Here is a 16,500-nt window from a genome sequence, read left to right on the forward strand (position 1 = left end):
TCTTCCTACTGTCTATGATTTGAACGATTCCTGTGACATTAGTTATCGATTCCGATGCTTCACTTCAGGTTTACTGTATCCTTTGGACCTTCTAATTGGCGACGAAATGCAGAAATAGCTTCGGAATTAAATACAAAAGGCACAATGCCGACTTAAGAACAAGAAGACTGACTCTACTTACTGACTGTTTTGAACCATTCCTGTGACACTTGTTATATATTCCCATGCTTCACTTCAGGTTTACTGTATCCCTCTGACCTTCTCTTTGACGATGAAACACAGAAATTGCATCGGAATTAAATACAAAGGCATAATGCCGACTTAAGTACAAGAAGACTGACTCTTCCTACTGTCTATGTTTTGAACGATTCCTGTGACATTAGTATTTGATTCCGATGCTTCACTTCAGGTTTACTGTATCCTTTGGACCTTCTTATTGACGATGAAACACAGAAAAAGCATCGGAATTAAATACAAAAGGCACAATGCCGACTTAAGTACAAGAAGATTGACTCTTCTTACTGACTGTTTTGAACCATTCCTGTAACACTAGTTATAGATTCCGATGCTTCACTTCAGGTTTACTGTATCCCTCTGACCTTCATATTGACGATGAAACACAGATATTGCATCGGAATTAAATAGAAAAGGCACAATGCCGACTTAAGTACAAGAAGACTGACTCTTCTTACTGACTATGTTTTGAACCATTCCTGTGACACTAGTTATGGATTCCGATGCTTCACTTCAGGTTTACTGTATCCCTCTGACCTTCTAATTGACGATGAAACACAGAAATTGCATCGGAATTAAATCAAAAAGGCACAATGCCGACTTATGTACAAGAAGACAGACTCTTCCTACTGTCTATGTTTAGAACCATTCCTGTGACACTAGTTATAGATTCCGATGCTTCACTTCAGGTTTACTGTATCCCTTGGACTTTCTTATTGACGATGAAACACAGAAATTGCATCGGAATTAAATACAAAAGGGACAATGCCGACTTAAGTACAAGAAGACTGACTCTTCTTTCTGTCTATGCTTTGAACCATTCCTGTGACGCTAGTTACAGATTCCGATGCTTCACTGCGGGTGTACTGTATCGCTCTGACATTCTTATTGACGATGAAACACTGAAATTGCATCGGAATTAAATAGAAAAGGCACAATGCCGACTTAAGTACAAGAAGACTGACTCTTCTTTCTGTCTATGGTTTGAACCATTCCTGTGACGCTAGTTACAGATTCCGATGCCTCACTTCAGGGTTACTGTATCCCTCTGACATTCTTATTGACGATGAAACACAGAAAAAGCATCGGAATTAAATACAAAAGGAACAATGCCGACTTCAGTACAAGAAGATTGACTCTTCTTACTGACTGTTTTGAACCATTCCTGTAACACTAGTTATAGACTCCGATGCTTCACTTCAGGTTTACTGTATCCCTGTAACCTACATATCGACGATGAAACACAGATATTGCATCGGAATTAAATAGAAAAGGCACAATGCCGACTTAAGTACAAGAGGACTGACTCTTCTTACTGACTATGTTTTGAACCATTCCTGTGACACTTGTTACGGGTTCCGATGCTTCACTTCAGGCTTACTGTATCCCTCTGACCTTCTTATTGACGATGAAACACAGAAATTGCATCGGAATTAAATACAAAAGGCACAATGCCGACTTATGTAAAAGAAGACAGACTCTTCCTACTGTCTATGTTTAGAACCATTCCTGTGACACTAGTTATAGATTCCGATGCTTCACTTCAGGTTTACTGTATCCCTTGGACTTTCTTATTGACGATGAAACACAGAAATTGCATCGGAATTAAATGGAAAAAGCTCAATGCCGACTTAAGTACAAGAAGACTGACTCTTCTTTCTGTCTATGGTTTGAACCATTCCTGTGACGCTAGTTACAGATTCCGATGCCTCACTTCAGGGTTACTGTATCCCTCTGACATTCTTATTGACGATGAAACACTGAAATTGCATCGGAAATAAATAGAAAAGGCACAATGCCGACTTAAGTACGACAAGACTGACTCTTCCTACTGTCTATGTTTTGGACCATTCCAGTGACACTAGTTATAGATTCCGATACTTCACTTCAGGTTTACTGTATCCCTTGGACGTTCTTATTGACGATGAAACACAGAAATTGCATCGGAATTAAATACAAAAGGCACAATGCCGACTTAAGAACAAGAAGACTGACTCTTCTCACTGACTGTTTTGAACCATTCCTGTGACACTTGTTATAGATTCCGATGCTTCCCCTCAGGTTTACTGTATCCCTCTCACCATCTTTTTGACGATGAAACACAGAAATTGCATCGGAATTAAATACAAAAGGCACAATGCCGACTTAAGTACAAGAAGACTGACTCTTCCTACTATCTATGTTTTGAACGATTCTTGTGACATTAGTAATCGATTCCGAGGCTTCACTTCAGGTTTACTGTATCCTTTGGACCTTCTTATTGACAATGAAACACAGAAAATGAATCGGAATTAAATACAAAAGGCACAATGCCGACTTAAGTACAAGAAGATTGTCTCTCCTTATTGACTGTTTTGAACCATTCCTGTGACGCTAGTTACAGATTCCGATGCTTCACTTCAGGTTTACTGTATCCCTCTGACCTTCTTATTGACGATGAAACACAGAAATTGCATCGGAATTAAATACAAAAGGCAAAATGCCGACTTAAGTACAAGAAGACTGACTCTTCGTACTGACTATGATTTGAACCATTCCTGTGACACTAGTTATAGATTACGATGATTCACTTCAGGATTACTGTATCCTTTGGACCTTCTTATTGACGATGAAACACAGAAATTGCATCGGAATTAAATAGAAAAGGCACAATGCCGACTAAAGTACAAGAAGACTGACTCTTCTTACTGACTATGTTTGGAACCATTCCTGTGACACTAGTTATAGATTCCCATGCCTCACTTCAGGTTTACTGTATCCCTCTGACCTTCTTATTGACGAAGAAATACTGATATTGCATCGGAATTAAATAGAAAAGGCACAATGCCGACTTAAGTACAAGAAAACTGACTCTTCTTACTGACTATGTTTTGAACTATTCCTGTGACACTAGTTATGGATTCCGATGCTTCACTTCAGGTTTACTGTATCCCTCTGACCTTCTTATTGACGATGAAACACAGAAATTGCATCGGAATTAAATACAAAAGGCACAATGCCGACTTAAGTACAAGAAGACTGACTCTTCTTACTGTCTATGTTTTGAACCATTCCTGTGACACTAGTTATAGATTCCGACGCTTCACTTCAGGTTTACTGTATCCCTTGGACCTTCTTATTGACGATGAAACACAGAAATTGCATCGGAATTAAATACAAAAGGCACAATGCCGACTTAAGTACGAGAAGACTGACTCTTCTTTCTGTCTATGCTTTGAACCATTCCTGTGACGCTAGTTACAGATTCCGATGCTTCACTTCAGGGTTACTGTATCCCTCCGACATTCTTATTGACGATGAAACACTGAAATTGCATCGGAATTAAATAGAAAAGGCACAATGCTGACTTAAGTACAAGAAGACTGACTCTTCCTACTGTCTATGTTTTAAACCATTCCTGTGACACTAGTTATAGATTCCGATGCTTCACTTCAGGTTTACTGTATCCCTTGGAAGTTCTTATTGACGATGAAACACAGAAATTGCATCGGAATTAAATACAAAAGGCCCAATGCCGACTTAAGAACAAGAAGACTGACTCTTCTTACTGACTATGTTTTGAACTATTCCTGTGACGCTAGTTACAGATTCCTATGCTTCACTTCAGGTTTACTGTATCCCTTGGACCTTCTTGTTGACGATGAAAACAGATATTGCATCGGAATTAAATACAAAAGGCACAATGCCGACTTAAGTACAAGAGGACTGACTCTTCCTACTGTCTATGTTTTGAACCATTCCTGTGACACTAGTTACAGATTCCGATGCTTCATTTCAGGTTTTCGGTATCCCTCTGACCTTCTTTTGACGATGAAACACAGAAATTGCATCGGAATTAAATGCAAAAGGCACAATGCCGACTTAAGTACAAGAAGACTGACTCTTCCTACTGTCTATGATTTGAACGATTCCTGTGACATTAGTTATCGATTCCGATGCTTCACTTCAGGTTTACTGTATCCTTTGGACCTTCTAATTGGCGACGAAATGCAGAAATAGCTTCGGAATTAAATACAAAAGGCACAATTCCGACTTAAGAACAAGAAGACTGACTCTACTTACTGACTGTTTTGAACCATTCCTGTGACACTTGTTATATATTCCCATGCTTCACTTCAGGTTTACTGTATCCCTCTGACCTTCTCTTTGACGATGAAACACAGATATTGCATCGGATTTAAATACAAAAGGCAGAATGCCGACTTAAGTACAAGAAGGCTGACTCTTCCTACAGTCTATGTTTTGAACGATTCCTGTGACATTAGTTATAGATTCCGATGCTTCACTTCAGGTTTACTGTATCCTTTGGACCTTCTTATTGACGATGAAACACAGAAAAGGCATCGGAATTAAATACAAAAGGCACAATGCCGACTTAAGTACAAGAAGATTGACTCTTCTTACTGACTGTTTGAACCATTCCTGTAACACTAGTTATAGATTCCGATGCTTCACTTCAGGTTTACTGTATCCCTCTGACCTTCAAATTGACGACGAAACACAGAATTTGCATCGGAATTAAATATAAAAGGCACAATGCCGACTTAAGTACAAGAAGACTGACTCTTCTTACTGTCTAAGTTTCGAACCATTCCTGTGACACTAGTTATAGATTCCGATACTACACTTCAGATTTACTGTATCCCTTGCACCTTCTTATTGACGATGAAACACAGATATTGCATCGGTATTTAGTACAAAAGGCACAATGCCGACTTAACTACAAGAAGACTGACCCTTCTTACTGTCTATGTTTTGAACCATTCCTGTGACACTAGTTATAGATTACGATGATTCACTTCAGGTTTACTGTATCCCTTGGACCTTCTTATTGACGATGAAACACAGAAATTGCATCGGAATTAAATAGAAAATGCACAATGCCGACTTAAGTACAAGAAGACTGACTCTTCTTACTGACTATGTTTTGAACCATTCCTGTGACACTAGTTATAGATTCCGATGCCTCACTTCAGGTTTACTGTATCCCTCTGACCTTCTTATAGATGATGAAACACAGATATTGCATCGGAATTAAATAGAAAAGGCACAATGCCGACTTAAGTACAAGAGGACTGACTCTTCTTACTGACTATGTTTTGAACCATTCCTGTGACACTAGTTACAGATTCCGATGCTTCACTAAAGGTTTACTGTATCCCTCTGACCTTCTTATTGACGATGAAACACAGAAATTGCATCGGACGTAAATAGAAAAGGCACAATGCCGACTTAAGTACAAGAAGACTGACTCTTCTTTCTGTCTATGTTTTGAACCAGTCCTGTGACGCTAGTTACAGATTCCGATGCTTCACTTCAGGGTTACTGTATCCCTCTGACATTCTTATTCACAAGGAAAACTGAAATTGCATCGGAATTTAATAGAAAAGGCACAATGCCGACTTAAGTACAAGAAGACTGACTCTTCCTACTGTCTATGTTTTGAACCATTCCTGTGACACTAGTTATAGATTCCGATGCTTCACTTCAGGGTTGCTGTATCCCTTGGACGTTCTTATTGACGATGAAACACAGTAATTGCATCGGAATTAAATTCAAAAGGCACAATGCCGACTTAAGTACAAGAAGACTGACTCTTCCTACTGTCTATGTTTTGAACGATTCCTGTGACATTAGTTATAGATACCGATGCTTCACTTCAGGTTTACTGTATCCTTTGGACCTTCTTATTGGCGACGAAGTACAGAAATTGCATCGGAATTAAATACAAAAGGCACAATGCCGACTAATGTACAAGAAGACTGACTCTTCTTACTGACTGTTTTGAACCATTCCTGTGACACTAGTTATAGATTCCGATGCTTCACTTCAGGTTTACTGTATCCTTTGGACCTTCTTATTGGCGACGAAATACAGAAATTGCATTGGAATTAAATACCAAAGGCACATTGCCGACTTAAGTACAAGAAGACTGACTCTTCTTACTGTCTATTATTTGAACCATTCCTTTGACACTAGTTATAGATTCCGATGCTTCACTTCAGGTTTACTGTATCCCTTGGACCTTCTTATTGACGATGAATAACAGAAAATGCATCGGAATTAAATAAAAGAGGCACAATGCCGACTTAAGTACAAGAAGACTGACTCTTCCTACTGTCAATGTTTTGGACGATTCCTGTGACATTAGTTACAGATTCCGATGCTTCACTTTAGGTTTACTGTATCCTTTGGACCTTCTAATTGGCGACGAAATGCAGAAATAGCTTCGGAATTAAATACAAAAGGCACAATGCCGACTTAAGTACAAGAAGACTGACTCTACTTACTGACTGTTTTGAACCATTCCTGTGACACTTGTTATAGATTCCGATGCTTCACTTCAGGTTTACTGTATCCCTCTGACCTTCTTTTTGACGATGACATACAGAAATTGCATCGGAATTAAATACAAAAGGCACAATGCCGACTTAAGTACAAGAAGACTGACTCTTCCTACTGTCTGTGTTTTGAACGATTCCTGTGACATTAGTTATTGATTCCGATGCGTCACTTCAGGTTTACTGTATCCTTTGGACCTTCTTATTGACGATGAAACACAGAAAAAGCATCGGAATTAAATACAAAAAGCACAATGCCGACTTAAGTACAAGAAGACTGACTCTTCGTACTCACTATGTTTTGAACCATTCCTGTGACACTAGTTATAGATTACAATGATTCACTTCAGGTTTACTGTATCCTTTGGACCTTCTTATTGACGATGAAACACAGAATTTGCATCGGAATTAAATAGAAAAGGCACAATGCCGACTTAAGTACAAGAAGACTGACTCTTCTTACTGACTATGTTTGGAACCATTCCTGTGACACTAGTTATAGATTCCGATGCTTCACTTCATGTTTACTGTATCCGTTGGACCTTCTTATTGACGATGAAACACAGAAATTGCATCAGAATTAAATACAAAAGGCACAATGCCGACATAAGTACAAGAAGACTGACTCTTCCTTCTGTCTATGTTTTGAACGATTCCAGTGACAATAGTTATAGATTCCGATGCTTCACTTCAGGTTTACTGTTTCCGTTGGACTTTCTTATTGGCGACGAAATACAGAAATTGCATTGGAATCAAATAGAAAAGGCACATTGCCGACCTAAGTACAAGAGGACTGACGCTTCTTACTGTCTATGTTTTGAACCATTCCTGTGACACTAGTTATAGATTCCGATGCTGCACTTCTGGTTTACTGTACCCCTTGGACCTTCTCATTGACGATGAAACACAGAAAATTCATCGGAATTAAATACAAAAGGCACAATGCCGACTTAAGTACAAGAAGACTGACTCTTCTTACTGACTATGTTTGGAACCATTCCTGTGACACTAGTTATAGATTCCGATGCCTCACTTCAGGTTTACTGTATCCCTGTTACCTTCTTATTGACGATGAAACACAGATATTGCATCGGAATTAATTAGAAAAGGCATAATGCCGACTTAAGTACAAGAAGACTGACTCTTCTTACTGACTATGTTTTGAACCATTCCTGTGACACTAGTTATGGATTCCGATGCTTCACTTCAGGTTTACTGTATCCCTCTGACCTTCTTATTGACGATGAAACACAGAAATTGCATCGGAATTAAATACAGAAGGCACAATGCCGACTTAAGTACAAGAAGACTGACTCTTCTTACTGTCTATGTTTTGAACCATTCCTGTGACACTAGTTATAGATTCCGATGCTTCACTTCTGGTTTACTGTATCCCTTGGACCTTCTTATTGACGATGAAACACAGTAATTGCACCGGAATTAAATACAAAAGGCACAATGCCGACTTAAGTACGAGAAGACTGACTCTTCTTTCTGTCTATGTTTTGAACCATTCCTGTGACGCTAGTTACAGATTCCGATGCCTCACTTCAGGTTTACTGTATCCCTCTGACCTTCTTATTGACGATGAAACACAGATATTGCATTGGAATTAAATACAAAAGGCACAATGCCCACTTAAGTTCAAGAAGACTGACCCATCTTACTGTCTATGTTTTGAACCATTCCTGTGACTCTAGTTATAGATTCCGATGCTACACTTCAGGTTTGCAGTATCCCTCTGACCTTCTTATTGACCATGAAACACAGATATTGCATCGGAATTAAATAGAAAAGGCACAATGCCGACTTAAGTACAAGAGGACTGACTCTTCTTACTGACTATATTTGGATCCATTGCTGTGACAGTAGTTATAGTTTCCGATGCCTCACTTCAGGTTTACTGTATCCCTCTGACCTTCTTATTGACGATGAAACACAGATATTGCATCGGAATTAAATAGAAAAGGCACAATGCCGACTTAAGTACAAGAAGACCGACTCTTCTTACTGACTATGATTTGAACCATTCCTGTGACACTAGTTATAGATTCAGATGCTACACTTCAGGTTTGCAGTATCCCTCTGACCTTCTTATTGACCATGAAACACAGAAATTGCATCGGAATTAAATAGAAAAGGCACAATGCCGACTTAAGTACAAGAGGACTGACTCTTCTTTCTGTCTATGCTTTGAACCATTCCTGTGACGCTAGTTACAGATTCTGATGCCTCACTTCAGGTTTACTGTATCCCTCTGACCTTCTTATTGACGATGAAACACAGATATTGCATTGGAATTAAATACAAAAGGCGCAATGCCCACTTAAGTTCAAGAAGACTGACCCATCTTACTGTCTATGTTTTGAACCATTCCTGTGACTCTAGTTATAGATTCCTATGCTACACTTCAGGTTTGCAGTATCCCTCTGACCTTCTTATTGACCATGAAACACAGAAATTGCATCGGAATTAAATAGAAAAGGCACAATGCCGACTTAAGTACAAGAAGTTTGACTCTTCTTACTGACTATGTTTGGAACCATTCCTGTGACACTAGTTATAGATTCCGATGCCTCACTTCAGGTTTACTGTATCCCTCTGACCTTCTTATTGACGATGAAACACAGATATTGCATTGGAATTAAATACAAAAGGCACAATGCCCACTTAAGTTCAAGAAGACTGACCCATCTTACTGTCTATGTTTTGAACCATTCCTACGACTCTAGTTATAGATACCGATGCTACACTTCAGGTTTGCAGTATCCCTCTGACCTTCTTAATGACCATGAAACACAGATATTGCATCGGAATTAAATACAAAAGGCACAATGCCCACTTAAGTACAAGAAGACCGACTCTTCTTACTGACTATGATTTGAACCATTCCTGTGACACTAGTTATAGATTCAGATGCTTCACTTCAGGTTTACTGTATCCCTCTGACCTTCTTATTGACGATGAAACACAGAAATTGCATCGGAATTAAATAGAAAAGGCACAATGCCGATTTAAGTACAAGAAGACTGAATCTTCTTACTGTCTATGTTTTGAACCATTCCTGTGACACTATTTATAAATTCCGATGCTTCACTTCAGGTTTACTGTATCCCTTGGACCTTCTTATTGACGATGAATAACAGAAAATGCATCGGAATTAAATAAAAGAGGCACAATGCCGACTTAAGAACAAGAAGACTGACTCTTCCTACTGTCAATGTTTTGAACGATTCCTGTGACATTAGTTACAGATTCCGATGCTTCACTTTAGGTTTACTGTATCCTTTGGACCTTCTAATTGGCGACGAAATGCAGAAATAGCTTCGGAATTAAATACAAAGGCACAATGCCGACTTAAGTACAAGAAGACTGACTCTACTTACTGACTGTTTTGAACCATTCCTGTGACACTTGTTATAGATTCCGATGCTTCACTTCAGGTTTACTGTATCCCTCTGACCTTCTTTTTGACGATGACACACAGAAATTGCATCGGAATGAAATACAAAAAGCACTATGCCGACATAAGTACAAGAAGATTGACTCTTCTTACTGACTGTTTTGAACCAATCCTGTGACACTAGTTATGGAGTCCGATGCTTCACTTCAGGTTTACTGTATCCCTCTGACCTTCATATTGACGATGAACACAGAAATTGCATCGGAATTAAATTTAAAAGGCACAATGCCGACTTAAGTACAAGAAGACTGACTCTTCTTACTGTTTAAGTTTTGACCATTCCTGTGACACTAGGTATGGATTCCGATGCTACACTTCAGATTTACTGTATCACTTGCACCTTCTTATTGACGATGAAACACAGATATTGCATCGGTATTTAGTATAAAAGGCACAATGCCGACTTAAGTACAAGAAGACTGACCCTTCTTACTGTCTATGTTTTGAACCATTCCCGTGACACTAGTTATACATTACGATGATTCACTTCAGGTTTACTGTATCCCTTGGACCTTCTTATTGACGATGAAACACAGAAATTGCATCGGAATTAAATACAAAAGGCACAATGCCCACTTAAGTACAAGAAGACTGACCCATCTTACTGTCTATGTTTCGAACCATTCCTGTGACTCTAGTTATAGATTCCGATGCTACACTTCAGGTTTACAGTATCCCTCTGGCCTTCTTATTGACCATGAAACACAGAAATTGCATCGGAATTAAATAGAGAAGGCACAATGCCGACTTAAGTACAAGAAGACTGACTCTTCTTACCGACTATATTTGGATCCATTCCTGTGACAGTAGTTATAGTTTCCGATGCCTCACTTCAGATTTACTGTATCCCTCTGACCTTCTTATTGACGATGAAACACAGATATTGCATCGGAATTAAATAGAAAAGGCACAATGCCGACTTAAGTACAAGAAGACCGACTCTTCTTACTGACTATGATTTGAAACATTCCTGTGACACTAGTTATAGATTCAGATGCTTCACTTCAGGTTTGCTGTATCCCTTGGACCTTGTTATTGACGATGAAACACTGAAATTGCATCGGAATTAAATAGAAAAGATACAATGCCGACTTAAGTACAAGAAGACTGACTCTTCCTACTGTCTATCTTTTGAACCATTCCTGTGACGCTAGTTATAGATTCCGATGCTTTACTTCATGTTTACTGTATCCGTTGGACCTTCTTATTGACGATGAAACACAGAAATTGCATCAGAATTAAATACAAAAGGCACAATGCCGACATAAGTACAAGAAGACTGACTCTTCCTACTGTCTATGTTTTGAACGATTCCAGTGACAATAGTTATAGATTCCGATGCTTCACTTCAGGTTTACTGTTTCCGTTGGACTTTCTTATTGGCGACGATATACAGAAATTGCATTGGAATTAAATAGAAAAGGCACATTGCCGACTTAAGTACAAGAGGACTGACGCTTCTTACTGTCTATGTTTTGAACCTTTCCTGTGACACTAGTTAGAGATTCCGATGCTGCACTTCTGGTTTACTGAACCCCTTGGACCTTCTTATTGACAATGAAACACAGAAAATGCAACGGAATGAAATACAAAAGGCACAATGCCGACTTAAGTACAAGAAGACTGACTCTTCTTACTGACTATGTTTGGAACCATTCCTGTGACACTAGTTATAGATTCCGATGCCTCACTTCAGGTTTACTGTATCCCTGTTACCTTCTTATTGACGATGAAACACAGATATTGCATCGGAATTAAATAGAAAAGGCATAATGCCGACTTAAGTACAAGAAGACTGACTCTTCTTACTGACTATGTTTTGAACCATTCCTGTGACACTAGTTATGGATTCCGATGCTTCACTTCAGGTTTACTGTATCCCTCTGACCTTCTTATTGACGATGAAACACAGAAATTGCATCGGAATTAAATAGAAAAGGCACAATGCCGACTTAAGTACAAGAAGACTGACTCTTCTTACTGCCTATGTTTTGAACCATTCCTGTGACACTAGTTATAGATTCCGATGCTTCACTTCAGGTTTACTGTATCCCTTGGACCTTCTTATTGACGATGAAACACAGAAATTGCATCGGAATTAAATACAAAAGGCACAATGCCGACTTAAGTACGAGAAGACTGACTCTTCTTTCTGTCTATGCTTTGAAACCATTCCTGTGACGCTAGTTACAGAGTCCGATGCTTCACTTCAGGGTTACTGTATCCCTCCGACATTCTTATTGACGATGAAACACTGAAATTGCATCGGAATTAAATACAAAAGGCACAATGCCGACTTAAGTACAAGAAGACTGACTCTTCTTACTGTCTATGTTTTGAACCATTCCTGTGACACTAGTTATAGATTCCGATGCTTCACTTCAGGTTTACTGTATCCCTTGGACCTTCTTGTTGACGATGAAAGCAGATATTGCATCGGAATTAAATACAAAAGGCACAATGCCGACTTAAGTACAAGAGGACTGACTCTTCCTACTGGCTATGTTTTGAACCATTCCTGTGACACTAGTTACAGATTCCGATGCTTCATTTCAGGTTTTCGGTATCCCTCTGACCTTCTTTTAAAGATGAAACACAGAAATTGCATCGGAATTAAATACAAAAGGCACAATGCCGACTTAAGTACAAGAAGACTGACTCTTCCTACTGTCTATGATTTGAACGATTCCTGTGACATTAGTTATCGATTCCGATGCTTCACTTCAGGTTTACTGTATTCTTTGGACCTTCTAATTGGCGACGAAATGCAGAAATAGCTTCGGAATAAAATACAAAAGGCACAATGCCGACTTAAGAACAAGAAGACTGACTCTTCCTACTGTCTATGTTTTGAACGATTCCTGTGACATTAGTTATAGATTCCGATGCTTCACTTCAGGTTTACTGTATCCTTTGGACCTTCTTATTGACGATGAAACACAGAAAAGGCATCGGAATTAAATACAAAAGGCACAATGCCGACTTAAGTACAAGAAGATTGACTCTTCTTACTGACTGTTTGAACCATTCCTGTAACACTAGTTATAGATTCCGATGCTTCACTTCAGGTTTACTGTATCCCTCTGACCTTCATATTGACGATGAAACACAGAATTTGCATCGGAATTAAATATAAAAGGCACAATGCCGACTTAAGTACAAGAAGACTGACTCTTCTTACTGTCTAAGTTTCGAACCATTCCTGTGACACTAGTTATAGATTCCGATGCTTCACTTCAGGTTTACTGTATCCCTCTGACCTTCATATTGACGATGAAACACAGAATTTGCATCGGAATTAAATATAAAAGGCACAATGCCGACTTAAGTACAAGAAGACTGACTCTTCTTACTGTCTAAGTTTCGAACCATTCCTGTGACACTAGTTATAGATTCCGATGCTACACTTCAGATTTACTGTATCCCTTGCACCTTCTTATTGACGATGAAACACAGATATTGCATCGGTATTTAGTACAAAAGGCACAATGCCGACTTAACTACAAGAAGACTGACCCTTCTTACTGTCTATGTTTTGAACCATTCCTGTGACACTAGTTATAGATTACGATGATTCACTTCAGGTTTACTGTATCCCTTGGACCTTCTTATTGACGATGAAACACAGAAATTGCATCGGAATTAAATAGAAAATGCACAATGCCGACTTAAGTACAAGAAGACTGACTCTTCTTACTGACTATGTTTTGAACCATTCCTGTGACACTAGTTATAGATTCCGATGCCTCACTTCAGGTTTACTGTATCCCTCTGACCTTCTTATAGATGATGAAACACAGATATTGCATCGGAATTAAATAGAAAAGGCACAATGCCGACTTAAGTACAAGAGGACTGACTCTTCTTACTGACTATGTTTTGAACCATTCCTGTGACACTAGTTACAGATTCCGATGCTTCACTAAAGGTTTACTGTATCCCTCTGACCTTCTTTTTGACGATGACACACAGAAATTGCATCAGAATTAAATACAAAAGGCACAATGCCGACTTAAGTACAAGAAGGCTGACTCTTCCTACTGTCTATGTTTTGAACGATTCCTGTGACATTAGTTATAGATTCCGATGCGTCACTTCAGGTTTACTGTAACCTTTGGACCTTCTTATTGACGATGAAACACAGAAAAAGCATCGGAATGAAATACAAAAAGCACTATGCCGACTTAAGTACAAGAAGATTGACTCTTCTTAGTGACTGTTTTGAACCAATCCTGTGACACTAGTTATGGAGTCCGATGCTACACTTCAGATTTACTGTATCACTTGCACCTTCTTATTGACGATGAAACACAGATATTGCATCGGTATTTAGTATAAAAGGCACAATGCCGACTTAAGTACAAGAAGACTGACCCTTCTTACTGTCTATGTTTTGAACCATTCCTGTGACACTAGTTATACATTACGATGATTCACTTCAGGTTTACTGTATCCCTTGGACCTTCTTATTGACGATGAAACACAGAAATTGCATCGGAATTAAATACAAAAGGCACAATGCCCACTTAAGTACAAGAAGACTGACCCATCTTACTGTCTATGTTTCGAACCATTCCTGTGACTCTAGTTATAGATTCCGATGCTACACTTCAGGTTTACAGTATCCCTCTGGCCTTCTTATTGACCATGAAACACAGAAATTGCATCGGAATTAAATAGAAAAGGCACAATGCCGACTTAAGTACAAGAAGACTGACTCTTCTTACCGACTATATTTGGATCCATTCCTGTGACAGTAGTTATAGTTTCCGATGCCTCACTTCAGATTTACTGTATCCCTCTGACCTTCTTATTCACGATGAAACACAGATATTGCATCGGAATTAAATAGAAAAGGCACAATGCCGACTTAAGTACAAGAAGACCGACTCTTCTTACTGACTATGATTTGAAACATTCCTGTGACACTAGTTATAGATTCAGATGCTTCACTTCAGGTTTACTGTATCCCTTGGACCTTGTTATTGACGATGAAACACTGAAATTGCATCGGAATTAAATAGAAAAGATACAATGCCGACTTAAGTACAAGAAGACTGACTCTTCCTACTGTCTATCTTTTGAACCATTCCTGTGACGCTAGTTATAGATTCCGATGCTTTACTTCATGTTTACTGTATCCGTTGGACCTTCTTATTGACGATGAAACACAGAAATTGCATCAGAATTAAATACAAAAGGCACAATGCCGACATAAGTACAAGAAGACTGACTCTTCCTACTGTCTATGTTTTGAACGATTCCAGTGACAATAGTTATAGATTCCGATGCTTCACTTCAGGTTTACTGTTTCCGTTGGACTTTCTTATTGGCGACGAAATACAGAAATTGCATTGGAATTAAATAGAAAAGGCACATTGCCGACTTAAGTACAAGAGGACTGACGCTTCTTACTGTCTATGTTTTGAACCATTCCTGTGACACTAGTTATAGATTCCGATGCTGCACTTCTGGTTTACTGAACCCCTTGGACCTTCTTATTGACAATGAAACACAGAAAATGCAACGGAATGAAATACAAAAGGCACAATGCCGACTTAAGTACAAGAAGACTGACTCTTCGTACTCACTATGTTTTGAACCATTCCTGTGACACTAGTTATAGATTACAATGATTCACTTCAGGTTTACTGTATCCCTTGGACCTTCTTATTGACGATGAAACACAGAATTTGCATCGGAATTAAATAGAAAAGGCACAATGCCGACTTAAGTACAAGAAGACTGACTCTTCTTACTGACTATGTTTGGAACCATTCCTGTGACACTAGTTATAGATTCCGATGCTTCACTTCAGGTTTACTGTATCCCTTGGACCTTCTTATTGACGATGAAACACAGAAATTGCATCGGAATTAAATAGAAAAGGCACAATGCCGACTTAAGTACTAGAAGACTGACTCTTCTTTCTGTCTATGTTTGAACCATTCCTGTGACGCTAGTTACAGATTCCCATGCTTCACATCAGGGTTACTGTATCCCTCTGACATTCTTATTGACGATGAAACACTGAAATTGCATCAGAATTAAATATAAAAGGTACAATGCTGACTTAAGTACAAGAAGTTTGACTCTTCTTACTGACTATGTTTGGAACCATTCCTGTGACACTAGTTATAGATTCCGATGCCTCACTTCAGGTTTACTGTATCCCTCTGACCTTCCTATTGACGATGAAACACAGATATTGCATTGGAATTAAATACAAAAGGCACAATGCCCACTTAAGTTCAAGAAGACTGACCCATCTTACTGTCTATGTTTTGAACCATTCCTGTGACTCTAGTTATAGATTCCGATGCTACACTTCAGGTTTGCAGTATCCCTCTGACCTTCTTATTGACCATGAAACACAGAAATTGCATCGGAATTAAATAGAAAAGGCACAATGCCGACTTAAGTACAAGAGGACTGACTCTTCTTACTGACTATATTTGGATC

The sequence above is a fragment of the Schistocerca americana genome, chromosome X (assembly GCF_021461395.2).
Source record: "Schistocerca americana isolate TAMUIC-IGC-003095 chromosome X, iqSchAmer2.1, whole genome shotgun sequence".
NCBI lineage: Eukaryota > Metazoa > Arthropoda > Insecta > Orthoptera > Acrididae > Schistocerca > Schistocerca americana.